Raw genomic sequence first — 18,432 nt, 5'->3', positions numbered from 1 at the left:
GACATATGTCAAGAATGCTTTGATGGTGTTTCCTGCTCGGCAGGGGGTTGGACTGGATGACCCTTGTGGTCTCTTCCAACTCTATGATTCTATGAAATAGTCTCCAAACTCAAATATCAATCAAAATGCCTGCTGCAATAATAATGATAATGATAGAAATACAAAGAGGTTCAGTAGGGAAGGGGCCTGCCTGACCTCAGATGGACGGGAGTTCCATAAAACTGAGCCCACAGTACTCAACGCATCACTTCTGTTGGATACGAGCTGTACATCTGAACTATGACTCTCCCAAGTGATTCTTCTGGGCTGTGGTGTCACTGCAAGCTTCTTTTGCGGTGGAAGAAATCAGAGGACAGCTTTGAGCACAGCGCTGTTCACAGGCATCACGTGGTCTTGAGCTGATTAGCTATTTTTTTTTTTAGGTTTAACTATATATTCAAATGTCAGGACGTTCCAGAATTGCATCCGCATCGTGCGGTGCCTTTGGCCTGCACTTGAGGAGCTGTTATTAACACTTCAGTCTCTTTTGCACAAACAAACAAAGCCGATCAATCAGATTATCCAGTCACAGTTTGCCCCAGGAGGTCCACAGTATCGTTGCAAATTAAGGAGCACGGATGCATACAATATAGCTAAAGCAAAATGTTACTATTCATTTTACTTCTAGTTGGGGTGGGTTTGTGTGTGTGTGTGTTTTGAGGGGGTGCTAACGAAACATCACGGGAGAGAGAACACAATCTACCATATTTATATTTGCATTAAAAAAACAAAAACAAAGGAGAAAAGGAGTTTAAGAATATAAGAAGCTGCCTTATGCAGACCATAGATCCATCTAGCTCAGCACTGTCCATCAGACAGATAGAGATCTGGGATTGGATGGAAGAAGAAAAGTCTGGGTTGCAGAAGAAGCCCTGAGTGCATATAAATAGTACCAGTAGTAGGGGCATAGTTCTCACCTTACCACTGAATTGCTACTGCTAAATGGGAAGGGAAGTGGGAAAGCAGTGAAAAGGTTGGCGCAGTGCAAAGGCACCATATTTACTTCACCAATGCATTCACACCAACGAACCTCCCTCCTGCCTGCCCAGGGCCGTCTTAAGCCCACTCAGCGCCCTGGCGCTAGGTCCCTCCAGCGCCCCCCTCCAGCACCTCTCCAAGGGCCCGACAGTGCCAAGCGGACCGCGGCAGCAGCGGGAGGCCACCTCCGAGGACTCCGCGCTGCGCCTCCTTCTCGTTTCCCCAGCGCTGGGTTCCGCTCAGTCAAGTTTCGCCACCAGCGCGCGCACCGCGGGACCAGCAAGAGCTGCTTGGGCGCTGTGCACTGGTGGCGAAGCTCGACTGAGTGGAACCCAGCGCTGGGGAAACGAGAAGGAGGCGCAGCGCAGAGTTCTCGGAGAAGGAGCGCAGTCCTGGCCAGATCGCTGGAACCCTGCGCTCACTTGGCGCCCTTCCAGCGCCCTCCAGCGCCCGTCACCGTGCTTCTCCGCGCCACAAGCCTCTATGGCTAGGACGGGCCTGTGCCTGCCCCTTCTCCAGACCCAGTAAGCAACAGCAGCAGCAGCAGGAATTCAACTGCATGGAAGTCAGGTGAGCACCAGCCAGCAATCCTAATAAACTAGGCGGTAATAAAAGCTCTGGGATCTGAACTTACAACGTTTAACCAATTCCTGTGATAAAAGACAGGGCTTGTTTGAATTGTTTTGCAGTATTAATGGATCTGAAGCTTTAAAGCGATATTTATCATCCGATTGTTTTGCTTCTCACCGCTAGTCAGAAGTCCTTGCTGCAACCATCCCTTAGATCTCGGCGACTCAATTTCAGTGGCGCTCTGTGCCACGCCAAAATTCATCACTCCTCTGCCTTGAGCTTCATTGTAAATCATAGTTGTGGAGTCCTTGCTGCGCCCCCAAGGCTCCATGCCCAGTGCGAATGAACCAGCAATCATTCTGTGACACACTGCGACATATGTGAAAACTTTCTGGTGCACCTACAATGGCAATCTGTGCAACAACATTTTCTCAAGCATTTCCTGGATTGCACAAGTTGTTCCGCTGCTTCCTAACATGTACATAGGCCGGAGTTTGAAGTTTAAGCTAGCCTGACCCTTCTATTCCATTCTGGAATAATTATTCCCCTTGGAATAGAATGGGGTAACTGTGTCCCTAAAGGACCAGGTGCGCAGCCTGGGAGTCATTTTGGACTCACAGCTGTCAATGGAGGCACAGGTCAATTCTGTGCCCAGGGCGGCTGTCTACCAGCTCCATCTGGTATGCAGGCTGAGACCCTACCTGCCCGCAGACTGTCTCACCAGAGTGGTGCATGCTCTAGTTATCTCTCGCTTGGACTACTGCAATGTGCTCTAAGTGGGGCTACCTTTGAAGGTGACTTGGAAACTACAACTAATCCAGAATGCGGCAGCTAGACTGGTGACTGGGATCAGCCACCGAGACCACATAAAACACCAGTCTTGAAAGACCTGCATTGGCTCCCAGTACGTTTCCGAGCACAAATCAAAGTGTTGGTGCTGACCTTTAAAGCCCTAAATGGCCTTGGTCCAGTATACCCGAAGGAGCGTCTCCACCCCCATCATTCTGCCCAGACACTGAGGTCCAGTGCTGAGGGCCTTCTGGCGGTTCCCTTGCTACGAAGCCAAGTTACAGGGAACCAGGCAGAGGGCCTTCTCGGTAGTGGCACCCGCCCTGTGGAATGCCCTCCCACCAGATGTCAAACAGAAAAACAACTACCAGACTTTTAGAAGACATCTGAAGGCAGCTCTGTTTAGGGAAGCTTTTAAGGTTTAATAGATCATTGTATTTTAATATCCTTCTGGAAGCCGCCCAGAGTGGCTGGGGAAACCCAGCCAGATGGGCTGCGTATAAATAATAATAATAATAATAATAATAATAATAATAATAATAATAATAAATTATTATTATTATTATTATTATTATTATTATTATTATTATTTCATGTACACATAAACAGAGGCTTTTATTTTATATCAGGAAAATATAGTTTGTATGATAATATTGTTTTGTGTCCGCCCCAAGCCCCTGACTTTTGCGCTGCTGACTCTGACGGTTTAGATCAGTTATAATATTTGAATATATATATAAAAGCTAATGTATTAAAATAATAACCCCACTCAGCACAAATGCTCAGATGATTAACCACTGAAAACTACCACTTCCCCCCTTGGAATATACCAGAAAGGTGCTCAGGCCCTGGTTTCAGCAGGTGGACATAATGTGTATTAAAAATATTGTGTTGGCTTCCCAACAGTCAGCCCTGGTCTGGTGTCTGCCAGATATTGTGGACTTCAACTCCCATCAGCCCCAGCTAGCATAGCCAGTGGTCAAGGATTGTGGGAGATATGGTCCGGCAACACCTTGATTTCAGGATCTTCAGATGGGTAGGACTTTGAAAAACTGGAATACGATGATTTATATTTTTTAAATGTTAACTGTGCAATTGTGTTCTGATGTTCTCTGTCTCAAAAGCAACCATAACTGTGTTTCCCCCCATAGAATGTGCAATATTATCCTCAAATTACACTGGATTACAAGAAGGTACTGACTCCTCTGGTGCCAGTGAAGTCCAAAGGCATGCTGTCATGAGAGATCTGCATCATCGTGGTTGTTCCTGCATACTGTCAGTAGCTCCTGGCACAGCAGGTATGAAAGATCCCACTGCTAAATGGAAAGGAACATCTACTGGTATGTATATGGGCGAGATGTGCATTGGGCTCTGTGTTGGGACCGAATGATGTGAATTAGGGTATGGTGTCTATGGGAAAACAGATTGGCTCAGGACCATACCTGCCAAGTTCCTGCCTGAAAAAATAAGGGATCAGACCGGAAGTAGCAGACCGGAAGTAGCGCTGCCGCCATTTTGGAACTGGGCGGAGCATGCTGAGAAGTGACTTTTGATGCTGCTCTGCCCAGTTCCAAAATGGCCACCGCACCAGAAGTCGCGCTGCAGCCATTTTGGAACTGGACAGAGCAGCATCAAAAGTCGCTTCTGAGCATGCTCCGCCCAGTTCCAAAATGGCCGTCACGCCAGAATAAACCGGGGGGAAACAAAAAAAATCCGTTTTTTCGGCTGGGAACAGCTGGAAAAACGGGGGTTTCCCGGGGAATACGGGAGACTTGGCAGCTATGCTCAGGACCCAACCATAGCCCGAAGCAGAGAGACACAGAGTGACTCAGAAACAGATCAGCCTTAAAACAAAAAAACAAAAAACACAGATACATATATAAGACTAGTGTATTTCAGCCCGTTTAATAACGGGCGCTAGAACATCCTGGAGTTCGGAGAGGCGCTTGTGCAGCGCTTCTCCGAACCCTGGGACCTGTCCTTGCTGTTGGCGGCAGGGGGACAGAAACGGAGGAGGAGAAAGCGCTGCGTTCTCCTCCTCCGTTCCTCTCCCGCAGCCGCCGACAGCAAGCAGACATCCCAGGGTTCGGAGAAGCGCTTGCGCAGCGCTTCTCCGAACCCTGGGACCTGTCCTTGCTGTTGGCGGCAGGGGGACAGGAACGGAGGAGGAGAAAGCGCTGCGTTCTCCTCCTCCGTTCCTCTCCCGCAGCCGCCGACAGCAAGCAGACATCCCAGGGTTCGGAGAAGCGCTTGCGCAGCGCTTCTCCGAACCCTGGGACCTGTCCTTGCTGTTGGCGGCAGGGGGACAGAAACGGAGGAGGAGAAAGCGCTGCGTTCTCCTCCTCCGTTCCTCTCCCGCAGCCGCCGACAGCAAGCAGACATCCCAGGGTTCGGAGAAGCGCTTGCGCAGCGCTTCTCCGAACCCTGGGACCTGTCCTTGCTGTTGGCGGCAGGGGGACAGGAACGGAGGAGGAGAAAGCGCTGCGTTCTCCTCCTCCGTTCCTCTCCCGCAGCCGCCGACAGCAAGCAGACATCCCAGGGTTCGGAGAAGCACTTGCGCAGCGCTTCTCCGAACCCTGGGACCTGTCCTTGCTGTTGGCGGCAGGGGGACAGGAACGGAGGAGGAGAAAGCACTGCGTTCTCCTCCTCCGTTCCTCTCCCCCAGCTGCCGACAGGAAGGACGCGCACACTCTCCCCCCCCCTGCCTCCTCCAACCGCCGCTCCTCACGGCCAGGGAGGGTTGTGAGGAGGCCTTCACCGGCCTCCACCCTCGCTTCCCTGACGTGCCCTGCAGTGAGGCGGTGTCCGGCAGGAGCGGCGGTTGGAGGAGGCAGGGGGGGGGAGAGTGCGCGCGCGCAGTCTCTGCTGTCCAATCCCTGTATCCCTGGGGCACATGCGCAGTGACCCAGGGACACACGGGACAGCTTGGACGCAGGGACATCTTGGACATTATTATATAGGATGAATCTTGAGTCTTGCATGCATCTCAAAGTTACCTACAAAAAACACTTAAACAAATATGCAGCACATGAAACATATAGTGAAGATTTAAGGTAAGGTAATCAAACCATATCATCTCTCTTCAGACCTACTTTGGAAGTTTTTAGAAGTCTTCTGGCCTGGGGGATACAGTGATTAAGCCAATCAAATCAGCCTGATGTTTTCTGCAGGGTTGACAAAACGGACCTAAAATGTACTTCCTTGAAGTTATTATCTGATATTCAGATGACTATCCAAGATCAAGATATTTCCTTTTTAGAATGATTCGTGAAGCAAAGTACTATATGCTTCCTGGTACAAGTAACTTGAAAGATGAGCTTTTGAGGGTATCAATCTCCTGATTGGATATTCTCATTCTCACTAAACTTTTTTTTTTGGCCACTTCAAAATCATTTTCACTCACTCACTTACTGACTTAGTATCAGTATTCAGCTCAAGGGAGACTTTTGCTTTACTTTCTTTCTTTTTTTTCTTTTTTTTTAAAAAGAATACTGCTAAGTCAGCGGCTATAGTATATGTTAAGTCAACCTTCACGAGCAACTTTTTCCCCTCAATTTGCTCTACTTTCGGAGACTAGACACTAACACACAATGCATTATTTAAAACCACCTCACACTCGGAGCATTTTGATAGAGTCTTTAAAACAGCAATATTCTGAGTGATGGTTTCAGCGGCTTCCAGAGATTGTTTATTTAAATGAAATGTTTCAGTAGTAACTGGCACCTTTAAAAGGAAGGGGCCACGGTAATTTTGTGACAATCTTATCAAACGTTCTTGCGGCAAGGTTACCTAGTGCTTCCAGCAAGTCACTGACATTTATAGGTTTGGTTGTGTTAAGGATCGGAAAGACTGAGCAAAAAGTGCTTAGCATGAAAGGTTGGTGTTCCATGGCAGGCAACTTGCTTTGCAAGCAGAAGGTCAGAGGTCCAATCCTGAAACCCAGGAAAGTTGTTGCTGCTCAGAGTTGAAAATACTGAACTAGATCTTGGGTATAATAAGACAGGAATTACCAAAAGAGCGGAAGAAGTTGTGGAAGAGCAGAAGAAGTTGCGGGATTTGACATCTTTCTGCAGGGGCCTGCAAGACGGAGCTGTTCTGCGTGGCATTTGGGCTGGACTCAGTCTACCTTTTGTTTGTTTGATGGAACCCCTTATATGGGATTTGTACATAGCTGCCAAGTCTCCCGTATTCCCCGGGAAACCCCCGTTTTTCCAGCTGTTCCCAGCCGAAAAAACGGATTTTTTTTTTTTGTTTTCCCCCGGTTTATTCTGGCGCGACGGCCATTTTGGAACTGGGCGGAGCATGTTCAGAAGCGACTTTTGATGCTGTTCTGCCCAGTTCCAAAAAGGTTGCAGTGCGACTTCTGGTGCGGCGGCCATTTTGGAACTGGGCAGAGCAGCATCAAAAGTCACTTCTCAGCATGCTCCGCCCAGTTCCAAAATGGCGGCAGCACTACTTCCGGTCTGTTACTTCTGGTCTGATCCCTTATTTTTCAGGCAGGAACTTGGCAGTTATGGCTTTGTATATACAGTAAATTTTCCCTCAGCTCTTTTTGCTGCCCCATGTAGGACCAGCATGGACAGTTGGCCCTGGTGAATATTTGACGCCCCCCCCTCCTTCATGGCTTTGATCTATAGGCTACCACTAAAACGAGGCTGTATTTTAAGCTGCATTTTAAACTGTTTTCTAACTTATATATATATATATATTTAAATACATTTTATTCCAATTTTCCAAATTCAACAAATTAACAAAACCAATCTTTTATACAAAATCTTATATTCACATCTTTTACCTTGCTCCGCCGAGCTATGACTTCCCCCCCTCCCTTCATGCGGGTTTCTTGTTAATTCCCTTTTTTGCAGTTCCTTTTTTGACATATTGGTCAATTCGTAAGGTTTATTTTAATCCTGCGAGAGTTTTTAATGATCTACAGTTTTTCTCCATATAGTCCACATATTTACTCCAGTCCTTTTGAAACCTTGTCTCCCCCTGGTCACGAATCTTGCATGTCAATCTAGCAAGTTCAGCATAGTCCATCATTTTTGTCTGCCACTCCTAACTTATATTTTAATCAACTGGGGGGGGGTTGGTTTTTTTGTTTTATTTTGTTTTTAATGTTTTTACTGTATTTATATTCAGTGTTAGCCGCCCTGAGCCTGGTCTTGGCTGGGGAAGGTGGGGTATAAATAAAAATTTATTCATTCATTTATTATTATTATTATTATTATTATTATTATTATTATTATTATTATTATTATTTCATGTATGCCACAGCGGCGGCTAGGATTCTCCTACCCCAAAAATAGAAAGACAATAAGATATCAATGAAAGAAGAATGGCAAGCCAAGCTCATGGAATATGCAGAAATGGCGAAATTTACAGAAAGAATCAGAGACAATGACAATGAAGATTTTTAAATAAAGACTGGGAACTCTTCACGTTCTACTTACAGAAATACTGTAAAGAAATGGACTAACTAGCAGGGTTTGATTAAACACTTACAACTAAGAAAACAAGTTCAAATGTCAAGAAACAATAATATGAAATCTAATTGAGTGTAAGATGTAATTATGAAAGAAAATTTGGTATAAAACCGATAAGAAAATAAGAGCATTTAGGTATAAGAGCATAAAAATAAGACAACAATTAAGCAGAAGCTGTAAATATTTTAAGACTCAGAAGGGGAAGTCGAGGGAAGTCATGGGGAGGAGGCGTGTTATATGATAAATGTTATATTCTGTTATATGGTTGAATATTAAATTGTGAAATTCAATAAAAACTTTATTTTAAAAAAGAAAATCCTGAACTAGATGTTTTTATTTTCTCTCCCTGCTAGGATAAGCTTTCAAAGTCTTAAACTGTATTTGAAGGCCTCTTGTGATGATTACCAAGATACATTAGTATTGTTGCATGCTACCCCAGTCTCTGAGCGGTGCAAGATTCTATAGTTTGAAGTGACTGGATGCATGAAAACTGACTCCTTCTTGGAAATAAAACATTGTCAAGGCGCATAAGCTATTTTTCAAAGCTTTACCTGCAGAACTTTATTCTGAACATAGCAAAAAACATCAAATGATACAACCAAATGGTTCCATAAGACATGTGGCAGGCCAAGGCATAGGCTCAGCATCTTACAAAATATGAAATAATTCCAAACTGACCTAGAAGCAGAGGTCTGTCTCTCCCCACAGCTTGCATTCCAGCCAGCATCCTGCCTTAGGCTGTCTACCAGGAGAGCTTCATTTGCATCCTCACTCTCCCAGGGTTTGAGAACAAAAACTAATGGCAACTCCCTTCAAAATGGAGATCACAACCAAATACCTTTTTCACCTGATCCAAGGTTAAACACTCACGTGTTAGCTAGCAGAAAACAACAAAAGTTAATTGTCAACTCAGTTAAAGCTCAGAGTCCCTGAGAATATGGCAGTGGAACTTCTCCAGTTACCAATACACATTTAGGCATCCACCATTTTAGTATTAATTAAACAAATTGTACTTAACATTCAGAGTGGCCAACCTGTGGGAAACCTACAAGCAGGAACTGAGTGCGAGAACATTACCTCCTCCTGCAGTTTCCAGCATTCAGAAGCTTACAGCCTCCAAGCATGGAGGCAAAGCATAGCCATCATGACTAGTAGCCACTGATAGCCTTTCCCTCCATGGATTTGTCCAGTTAGAGCCACCCAAGGTGATGGACATCACTGCCTCCTGTGGCAGCAAGTTTCATAGCTTAACTATGCACCATTCACCATCCTCCATGGATTTGGCTAAACAGAGTCCATGTCTGTCTGTGTACAACCCATACAACCCAAATCCTATAAGGTTAGTGTTGCAGGGGAAATGAAATGCCAAGCAGATAAGACAACACATTGCAAAAATCCAATCAGCAAGAGTTTGAGCAGCAAGGAGCAGTCTGAGTCCCGTGTTTAATGAGCTTTCGGATACTTGCAATCAAAACATAGAAATGGCTCCCAAATTGTAGGAAAGGTACTTTAATGGGTTTTCTTCTTCTTCTTCCAGAAGAGCAATAATAATTTCGCATTTCTCACCATTTAGCAGCTCTTTCAAATTGACATCTAATAGTGCTTTTGGTCCATTTAGGCTTTCAGCTTACATAACATCTGGCACTTCTGGATTCTGTTTCAGCTGGCAAGCATCAAGCTATTCTGATCTCTGTAACCCTAGTTAGAGTCATGCTTGCTCTGGCCCCATGGCCCTGGCAGGGCCCACAGATGAGGTATGCCCCAGCCCCACATTTTTAAAGATATACCCAACTTGCCCACCATTTTAATTTCTCACCATTGCCCCCAACTTAGCATTGCTCTAGCAAAGTGGATGAAATCTGAATATTTGCCAGACCCACCCACCCAGAGCTATCACCGCAAACAGGAGGCGGAGCCTCATCAGACAACCCCTTTTCCAGGGCCTTCATCATAGATGTGTGTTTTAGATCTTTCCTGCCCCTGCAGGAAATGGAAGGAAGGTTCAGCTGGGCTTTCAGCTGAAAAAGCACAATACTGTCCTGAAGAACAACAACCTCGGTTGGATCTTTACATTTCAACAGTCACATTGTGCTGCATTTTTTTTTACATCTTAAAAGTGGGTGCCATGTTTGAAATGGGATTTGAATCTATAATGCAGATCAGGGCAGGAGCACAGCAAGGTCAGGTGGTACCCGGTGCAGAAAATATCTTGTCACCCCTCCCCACAATGAAATCTAGTTGGACTCCCAAGAGACTGTGGTCTACCTGCAGTATAAAAATGCTGGCTGTGATCTACCCATTGTCATTGCCAGGAGTTGTTGAGCTTTTTTTGGGGGGGGGGGTTGGCCAAAGTTGTTACAGGGTTTGGGTCCTCACTTGAGCGAGCTTCTGCTTCTCTCCTTCCCTCCACCCTCTGCTTGCCTGCTTGCCAGCCTCCTTCCCGTCAACTCCCTGCCTGCCTGCCTGCCTCCTCCAGTAGCCCGGGAGTGTGGGGCTGCCAAAACGAAGGGGGAAGCTCATCTCCCTTACCCCCAACGGCTCAGGGTAGCTGGGAGTCGCGGGCAGGCAGTGCACCAAATGTCTCCCACCTCGGTGATGACACCTGGGGAGGACCGCCCCCACCTTGCTCCACCCCTGATTGCACATGCAGACCAACCAATACTCAGTTGATCTGTTCAGACTGGACAGAAATGCAATTCTCATAAAAACAAGCAATGCATCCAAAAAGGGGGGGGGAAATAATGTATTTGCATTCACAAATACAAATGAGTCCACCTTTAATCAGGGTGCTTTTGATCTCTCCCTTTAATATCTATGTAATTTTTGTCTCCTGTTTGCTACTGTTTTTGTGGGGAGGGGGGGAGCAGGCTGGATTGACCACTGGACTTTCCCCACAAGTAGATATTTATATGTAGCACTCAATCAAGCAATAGGCTGGATTTTCAACAGCTGATATTCAACTGATGCCAAATTTCGCATTTTTGCTCATTTCTTTAATAAAAACTCCCCTCAGACAGGATGGCATCTTTGGAAATCTTTCGAAGGATCAATGTTTCAAAATGTTGGTATTTTGCAACCATCAGTGTATGACTCTCATGGGAAAATTTGTTCCTGAGAGGCTTTTCACATTATTTGGTTTAGGCATATTTAAAATATCTTCAGCTCTTCACTTAAAATGAATCGAAGCCATAGCTGTTCCCATGGCATTAATTAATAAGAAAACCCCTAACAGTGAATTAAATTCATTGTCTTCTGATACCAAGTAGACTCTTTTGGCACACTTTATGAAATTTCTTCTTGAAAGCAAAGTTTAGGCAATTTATCACTATTCATGGTCACTAAGTACTCTAACCCAATAATTAAATATACGAGATACGTGAATCTTCAAGGGACATATCATATTGAAGTGCACTTATCTCTTTCCCAGGCCTACTTGAAACGGTTGTGGAGGTTGATCTATGCTTTGAACTTGGAATGTACAATGAAGTCATTAACATAAACATCACCTTTCAGTTTAATATCTTCAGTTCAATATCTTCATCATCAAGAGATAACGGTATGCCACATTAGAATATGTTTTGCATTTCCTCCACCCCTTTGAAAATGGGCGTGGGGATTGGCTGAGGTAATATTCAAACTTAGTGGGTGCTATTCAACTCAGTTTTAACTGGAACAGATCCATTGATATGAATGAACATGACTAAGTAAGGGTGAAAGAGGAGAGCACAAAATATGGTCTGAAGCTCAACATCAAAAAAACTAAGATAATGGCCACTGGTCCCATCACCTCCTGGCAAATAGAAGGGGAAGAAATGGAGGCAGTGAGAGATTTTACTTTCTTGGGCTCCTTGATCACTGCAGATGGTGACAGCAGTCACGAAATTAAAAGACGCCTGCTTCTTGGGAGAAAAGCAATGACAAACCTAGGCAGCATTTTAAAAAGCAGACACATCACCTTGCCTACAAAGGTCCGCATAGTTAAAGCTATGGTTTTCCCAGTAGTGATGTACGGAAGTGAGAGCTGGACCATAAAGAAGGCTGATCGCTGAAGAATTGATGCTTTTGAATTATGGTGCTAGAGGAGACTCTTGAGAGTCCCATGGACTGCAAGAAGATCAAACCTATCCATTCTGAAGGAAATCAGCCCTGAGTGCTCACTGGAAGGACAGATCCTGAAGCTGAGGCCCCAATACTTTGGCCACCTCATGAGAAGAGAAGACTCCCTGGAAAAGACCCTGATGCTGGGAAAGGTTGAGAGCACAAGGAGAAGGGGACGACAGAGGATGAGATGGTTGGACAGTGTTCTCGAAGCTACGAACATGAGTTTGACCAAAGTGCGGGAGGCAGTGGAAGACAGGAGTGCCTGGCGTGCTATGGTCCATGGGGTCATGAAGAGTCGGACACGACTAAACGAATGAACAACAACAACAAGTAAGGGCTATCAACTTTAATAGGTTTACTCTGATCAGAGCTTAGTTGATTACCAGCCAGGTATGTATCACAAATGTGTCTGTCGAAAATTAACCTGCTGGTAAGGTTACCATATCTTGAGTTTTGACCCAAAGTCTCAGCCTCCTTCTCAGGCTACCCAGGGGAAGGAATTACACCAATACAAGTATCATAAATCCATTCTGGGGGGAAATAGGAATTGCACAATAAATCTGCACTGGGCATTAGCTACAAAGGCAGGCTTGATGGCTCCTTAAAAATCCTCACCCACTATGATAAATTCAACCTAGCAGAGGAAATATTAGTCTCTCCACACACCCTGCCCTATTCTATGGCTCCGAGCCTCACAAGAACTCTAAGCAGACCCCCAAATAGGCAAACAATTACTATATTTTAGAAGCCATACTGGTGGCCAGGATTAAGCTGATAATGTCCTGATTTGATTTTATACGGCACAGGCACCTGGCTAGCTTTTCCCTGCTCCCATTGATGGCTGTCGAGCTTACATTGTCTAGGAGACAGAACATATCATGGGGGCTACTGATCCATTGCTGCTGTTGCCAGTGGTGGAAGCCATAGCTGCCAAGTTATCCCTTTTTTTAAGGGAAATTCCCTTATGCTGAATAGGCTTCCTCGTGAGAAAAGGGAAAACTTGGCAGCTATGGTGGAAGCTCCCTACCCTCCAGCAGCTCCATTGCTGCACAGCCTAAATAAAGGGTAGGCTGACTTGTAGCTACTGGAACAGGGGGCATGGCAACCTTCCAGGTTTACTCTATAGCTCCCCCCTAACACATAGGTGAAGCAGTGAGGACCTGGAACATGACCCACAACATATAGGCAGACTACACACATACTGTATTCTCGCCTTTGCCCCACATCTCGAATGAAAGGGGAGGGTGGGAGCAAGGTGTCACATGGAAGAGGGAGCAAGCCTGTTTTCTCCTGCTCTGGAGTATAGGACCTGTACCAATGGCCTCAAGTTACAAGAAAGGAGATTACAGCTAAACATCAGGGAGAACTTTCTGACAGTAAGAGCTTTGTGACAGTGAAATGGTCTCCCTCAGGAGGTTGTGGATTCTGCTTCCTTGGAGGTTTTTAAGCAGAGGTTGGGTGGTCATCTGTCATGGATGCTTTAGCTGAGATTCCTGCATCACAGGGGGTTGGACTAGATGGCCCTTGGTGTCCCTTCCAACTCTACAATTCTATGATTCTGAGCTGTTATAAGCAAGCTCTCTCCCCCAATGCTATTGGCCTAAAACCAGCCACATGTTGAGGAGGAGATCTCCGCTTCCCTCCAAAGAATGCTAGTAAGACTTTCTTTCACACCAGGGGGGATGGAACCCACTCATAATTGAAGGTAAGGAGTGACCTTCCTTCAAGAAGCTCAAGGAAAGCCTGCCTTTACTTTCACTTTTAGGCATTTTCTGTACTCACACAGGCTCCACGCAGTTGCTTTTTCTCTTCCGTCTCTGAAGAGGCTTGCTTCACTCTGCTGGTTTCAGGAGAGTCCAACCGGGACAAAAACAGCCCCCGGTCTTCTTCTGCTGGCACTGGGTCTGTGGCCCTGATCCCTGGGCCCATAACCATGCTAGGATTGTCCTACACTCATGTAGGACCCTGGCATGTTCTCTCCCTCCTGGTCGATCGTTCGGGAGCTTAAAAATCTTCCTGCAGCCCGAACATCACAGCGACTGATACCAAGACGCATCAGCACACTTAGGGATCCTGCAGAATATTCGCAGTTTGCGTAACAGAACTCAGTAGCTCAGCATGTTGGCTAATCTACTTTATTTACATATAATACACTTGGAGCATTCTGCTTTAGCTCCTTCCTCTTTCTCATCAGACAGCAAAGAGAGAGAAGCAAACGACAATAGTCCTACTTCACGTAACACAGTAACACCAAAACATCCTGTCTCCGTCACTTCCCACATTGTGGAATGAAAACATACACCATCATGTGATAGACAACAATCTCATGACTGCAAACACGGAACAGGAATCCTAACAGTACACATGCCACTGCTGCATTGCTATCCTAAGAACAACCATACCTGCAAGGTAGGTTAGGCTGAGAGCTGGTGACCTAGCTCAGCGAGGATTTGATCCTGGGCATCTCCAGTGCAAGTCCAATACTCTAAACACTAAACCACACTGACTCTTGGATATCTGTCCTATTGCATTTGTTTTATCATGATTTTTAAAATCATTTAGTGAGCACTTTGAGCTTTGGGTATAGATTGAGTAAAAAAAAAAAAAAGCTAGATTGGAAACAAATAAATATCCAGCACACAGAATTATGGCATCTCCACATAAAGGAAACAAATGCGCACTGAGCATTATGAATGATTATCTCTACTGTGCAAGTAATTACCTTTCAGAAAAGCACAGTTACCGAATGAATCAAACCTTGCTCACAAGAAGGATCCGTAGAAGCGTAATCAAATTAGGAAACTATATAAAGCGGGTCATGAGCTGGAGAGGCAAGTGGGGGAAAGGGTTAAAGATTCTACACAAGTAGGCAGAGCCAGCAAATCGGTATTGACCTCAAGGTGTTCCTCGGGAGCCATATGAAAAGGAAAAGATAATTAGTAATAAACATAATTAGCAATTAAGAGTGCAACTAAGCAGATGTTTATCTTCACAGATTGCTTGCACTGAACACCTTGTGGGCCTGACATCATTGGTGACTATATTTTCAGTGTGTGTTTTAGAGATAACTATCTTAGCCTTTCCCAGGCTGTGTGATTCGGGTGTCACAACCATTAACTCGCAGTGACTAATGGCTTTATAATTCCTGCTTAAACGACTAAACAACAACAATTCCCAAAAGTAGCAGCTAGAAGGGCAGTGAAGGAAGCCTGGACTAGGATTAGTCTAGAGCAGCTCTCTTCTACTAAAGCCAGCAATGAAACTTGGGGAGCAGAGAACCCCTAGAAATAGGGTGAGCGATGGAGCCTGTCTACAAAGAGAGGTGACCATTTCATATGGATAGGGAAGGAATGTGCTTGGCACACTTTTCTTTTCTCTTCTCTTCTCTTCTCTTTTTTTTGCAACAGAGTGACCCAGTCTGAGGCTCCTGAACTTGGCTGGGCATCAGAATGCGACTCCCAGTCAGAGGATGATGATGATGATTAAATTTGTACCCTGTTCTTCCTCCCAAAGGATGCCAGGGCAGCAAACATCATCATTAGCCTGCCCATAAAGTCCCAGGGCAGGTTAAAACATTAAAAGGGCAACATTAAAGGAGCTTTAACAAACTCGCAATCATAATAAAATAATCTAACATCAAAATGCTCAATTCAGAATATAGCATAAAGCATATTTAAAATATTTTAAAACCATCTAAAACATATGAAAATGGTTCAAACCAATAATATGCCTGTTAAATTGTTAATTTAACCATCGCCAAGGCTGGCATCGATCAGCCCCCAAACGCCTAAATAAATAAGAATGTTTTAAATTTTCTCCTGAAATTAGGGAGACTGACACCCCCACGCCAAGGAGGGCATCCCATAAATGGGCAGCCACCATTGAGACAATCCAGCTGTGAGTCAACAACAGGGGCCAGCAAACTTTTTAATGTCACTGTCCCTCAGACCTTGTGGAGGGCTGGACTATAGTTTGAAAATAAAAATAAAAATGAACGAATTCCTACGCCCCACAAATAACCCAGAGATGCATTTTAAATAAAAGCACATATTCTACTCATGGAAAAACACGCTAATTCCCGGACAGTCCGTGGGCTGGATTTAGAAGGCGATTGGGCCAGATCCGGATCCCAGGCCTTAGTTTGCCTACCCATGCTCAACAACAACCAGGCATCAGGCAGAGGCAGCATTAGCCTGGCAACTGAAAGGCCCAAGGAGGTTGCTACTGGTGGTGGCAGGAACTCCTTTAGAGGGTTTTAACTATCAAGTCCTTTCCCCAGGGAACTCTGTTTATGACTGTTTAACGTGGCATGATACTGCTTTCCTTGCATAGTTCAGTTCAGCCCTAGTCCCATCCAGGTAGGATGAAGCAACACTAGTGTCAGGAGGGAGGCACCAGTGTTAGGAGGGGACGCAGGAGGCTGTGGTCTAAACCACCAAAGCCTCTTGGGCTTTCTGATCAGAAGGTCAGCGGATCGAATCCCTGTGATGGGGTGAGCTCCTGTTGCTCTGTCCCAGCTCCTGCCAACCTAGCAGTTCAAAAGCAGGCCAGTGCAAGTAGATAAATAGGTATCGCTGTGGCGAGAAGGTAAACGGCGTTTCCATGCGCTCTGGTTTCCGTCACGGTGTTCGGTTGCGCCAGAAGTGGTTTAGTCATGCTGGCTGCATGACCCGGAAAGCTATCTGTGGACAAACGCCAGCTCCCTCGGCCTGGAAGTGAGATGAGCGCCGCAACCCCATAGTCACCTTTGACTGGAAGGCTCAGAACCAGCCCACTCACCTGCAAATCCCTCTCCTCTCTACCCTTCCACAAACTTGCCAAATTGCCAGGGGGAGGGAGAGAGAGCAGGCTGCTTAAAAGCTGCAGATATAAACTCTGGGAAGTGTTTATGGTTACTGTTTATTCTCATCGAGGAAGAGGAATAGAAAGTCAAGCGGGATGCTGTTTTTTTGAAGTACTGTGCCTGTATTGCTGACTCTGAGAAGACACTGCTTCTTCTTTTTCCTGACTAATGGCTCACCTCTCCAAAAGGGTATGGCAAAATGGGGTGCTAATGACCAATACCAAGACAAAGGTCTACCAGGCCTTGTGTGCTTAGCACGCTGCTTTGAGTTGTGGGTGACTGACAACCGCCAGGAGTGACACCGCTCAGTGCCTTCCATCAGGAAGACTTTGGGTATCACATGGCAGGATAGTCTCGAACAAAGATGTGCTCTCCCATGACCCACATTCCCAGCTTGTTTGCACTTCTGTCTCAGTGACTTCTACACTGGCTTGGTTATGTACGCCAAATGGAAGATGGCAGGATCCCCAAGGATGGGGATTCTATGGGGAGCTGGCTTCAAGCACTACACCTGTTGGCAAACCAGGTCTGCATTTCAAGTGTGGCATGAAGGCTGGCATAGAATCATAGAGTTGGAAGAGACCACAAGGGCCATCCAGTCCAACCCCCTGCCAAGCAGGAAACACGATCAAAGCATTCTTGACATATGCCCATCAAGCCTCTGCTTAAAGACCTCCAAAGAAGGAGACTCCACCACACTCCTAGATGATCCTCAGGGTCCCTTCCAACTCTACAAATCTATGATTCTATGCATAGCTGCCCAGTACCCCGTTTTCTCCGGGAAAACCCCGATTATACTTACCTTTTCCCGGTGGTCCCCTGTATCACTTCGTCTCCCGTTTTTCTCCATTATTTTCTCCTGCCGGCGGCCATTTTTCTTTCTTTCCGATTTGCCCTTCTATGGGCACCAAAAATGGCCACCGCCGGCTTCAAAAGTCACATCTATGCATGTCCAGAAGTGCATAGACGCGACTTCCGGTGTCGGCGGCGGCCATTTTTGGTGCCCATAGATGGGCGGAGCGACACCGGAAGTTGCGTTGACGCACTTCCTGACATGCGTACAAGTGACTTTCGAAGCCGGCGGCAGCCATTTTTTGTGCCCATAGAAGGGCAAAGTGACACCGGAAGTTATGTCTATGCAACTTCCAGTGTCACACGGCTGCCGGTCCCAGATTCTGCAGTCTGGGACTTGGAAGGTAAGGATTCTATGATTCGCGCAGAAGCATGGGAAGCTGCTTTATCCTAAGTCAGACCGTTGCTTTATCTACCTCAACATTGTCCATGATGAATGGCAGTGGCTATCCAGGGTTTCAGACAGGGGATGTTCCCAGCCCTACATGGAGAGACCAGGGATTGAAATTTGGACCTTCTGCATGCAAAGCATACCCTATTGCTGAAGCCCATCTCCTCCCAAAGGCTGCCAGAATCTGAGTGGCAGTGGATGCTGAGGTTTCTGCTAGGCAGGGTCAGCCTGGCATGTGGTCCCTGGCACTGTGTCATGAGCTTGATGCCCGTCGCTCTTTTCAGTCTGGGCCTTTTCTTCAAGTAGCACAAGACAATGTCCCTGTGTTCATGCCTAACCTCTGCCAAGACTCAACCCACAGCTATCAGTTCACCTTGGAACAA

The sequence above is a fragment of the Zootoca vivipara genome, chromosome 3 (assembly GCF_965207765.1).
Source record: "Zootoca vivipara chromosome 3, rZooViv2.hap1.1, whole genome shotgun sequence".
Taxonomy (NCBI): Eukaryota; Metazoa; Chordata; class Lepidosauria; order Squamata; family Lacertidae; genus Zootoca; species Zootoca vivipara.
The sequence above is the reverse complement of the archived record's forward strand: the minus strand, read 5'-3'. Positions refer to the sequence as shown.